Source organism: Mustela erminea, chromosome 11 (genome assembly GCF_009829155.1).
Source record: "Mustela erminea isolate mMusErm1 chromosome 11, mMusErm1.Pri, whole genome shotgun sequence".
In the NCBI taxonomy this organism is placed as follows: domain Eukaryota; kingdom Metazoa; phylum Chordata; class Mammalia; order Carnivora; family Mustelidae; genus Mustela; species Mustela erminea.
The window spans coordinates 66,510,298-66,512,578 of record NC_045624.1 but is presented as its reverse complement, the minus strand read 5'-3'; positions in this window follow the sequence as shown (position 1 = coordinate 66,512,578).

Genomic DNA, 2,281 nt, shown 5'->3' with positions numbered 1-2,281 from the left:
TGAAAACACAAAGGACTTCGTTCTTTGTCTGGATTTTTATAACTCCACTTGGGACATCCACGCCCAGAAGGTAACCTCTGCATGTTGAATTAGCCCCAAACTGCTAACTGAAAAATGCCCACTGCAAAAAAGATCCCACTCTTCCATTACCTTCCGAACAACCTGACTGCATGTGTATCCTGATACAGATGGGCCTCTCAGATAAAATACATCTTTGCTAATAACCCTCATTCTGGGAAAGACCCCAATTTAGATTCTTCTATGTAGTTAAGGGAAGGGCAAAAGTTTCTCTTGAGACTGGGGTCTCAAATGCCTTCAGCTCAGAATAATCTGAAGTGACGCATCTTGGGGCAGCTTTCCCTTGGTGCCTAGAAAGGAGAGAGAGTTAGGGTGAAAGATGACTCACCCTATTGTTTGTTTCTCTATCTGGATCATCATCAGTGAGTAGGCAATGAGGTGTCACCAATATCTGTTATCGTGGAGATGGACGGTCTTTAAAAATGACCTTCCCAGCCTTTGATGAAGGGGTTTAGATAACTGTTCTGAAATCACACAGGACACATGGTTGGGGGGCATTCAGGCAGGAGAGAAAGGAAGGGAAAGATAAAGAATTTATTTTTTCTCCTCATTCACTGACTCTATGGGGAGGAAAAATACTTTTCCTCCTCTGCCTTTTCAGGTTCTTGGCTGAGACCCCACCCCCTGCAATTAAGAGATAGATGAAAAAGAAAAACAAACAGTTTTTCAATAACAAGTTAGTTCAATGACTGTATGCCTCCTACATACATGGGAGAAACCCAGGAAAACTGAGTAACTCCAAAATGGCTCAAGTTACCACTTTAAATAACATCTCCAAGACAGAAGAAAGATGTGGAGGGGCAGGGAGGGCAGAGTATGGAAAAGCACGATACACAAGGGTAAGGTTGTTGTGCAGATTAAAGTCATTGCCTCCCTCAATGAGCAGGGGTTTAGTCAGCCTTCTCTTCCTGATACAGAAGGGGAGACACCTCTACAAAGGGGGATTTCCCTTATAAGTGTAAACATGCCTTACAAAAGGGTTAACTTCTACTTGGTTTTCAGGGCTTTTCTTGTTTCTTCAGTTTCTTAAAAAATAACCAGTTCAAGAGAATCCTTATCACAAAGGGCATATTTTGGGGTGACAATTCTGCTCCCCTTCAACTCCTTCTCCCTTACTTCTCAAAACCCTCTTCCTTAATCCTTTCCCTTTGTTGCCTCCCACCCAGCCCCATTTCATGGTCTTCGGGATTCCCCCTTCCTACTGAATTTTCTGGTTCACAGTCACCTTAAGGCTTGATAATTTCATACACTTTGGACCCCCCAGATGTCACTGGGGTTTTTTGTTTTCTGCTTTTTTTTTTTTTTTCCTCTTCTGCTTGCTCACCACCACTCTTTCTTGGTGTCTACTGGCTCTCTTTGGGTGACAGAAAGGAGAGAACTCTGGCTATATGGATGTGTTGATGGAGTGGAGTCGGGGGATGTTCCATTCTAGACTTGGGCTAGTTTTATGCCAATGGAGCACTAAAGGCAACAAAATTTACCATTACAAGACTGAATTATCTCTCCCATATCTCCAGATGGTGTACATGAGAAATGCATCCTCTTTCTATTAACATATTTGACTCCAGTTCTTCTCTTATTATGCTAAGAGTAGTCACTGCTTTGCTGCCCTGAATTATATAACAAGTCTGTGCATTTTTCTTCCAATCCACTTTGCCAAGTGACTTCTCTAATAGCTAGGTTTCTCCCCTTTTGTTGGTTTGCAAAGCTTGGAGATTTTCAGTTCACCCTGCCACACTTCAGAAAAAAAAAAAAAAAAAAAAATCAAAGAAGAAGGAGGAGAAGGAGAAGGAAGAAAGAAAAAGAAAAAAAAATCTTTTTACTTGAGATAATTTTAATATATATCTGATCCTATAATTAAGAGAGGCCTAACTAGAATAATCTGTATTAAAATCCCCTCATTTTTCTTTCTTCTAGGAAATATCCATTACAGACATATTATTGACTTTCAAAGCCACATAATAAAGTAACAGAAGAGTCAAATATGATCTTTTGAAATTTTTGTAGGTACAGAGTCATGGCCAAATAAAGGACGGTAATACTTGATTTATCCAATATTATGTAGAATTAGTTTTCCAGGTAGCTGTCACTTACCCTGAACCAATAAAACCTTGCTGCTTTTTTTTTTTAAAGAATTTCATCTTTTTTTCTTTTTGTTAAAGATTTTATTAATTTATTTGACAGAGAGAGTTCACAAGTAGGC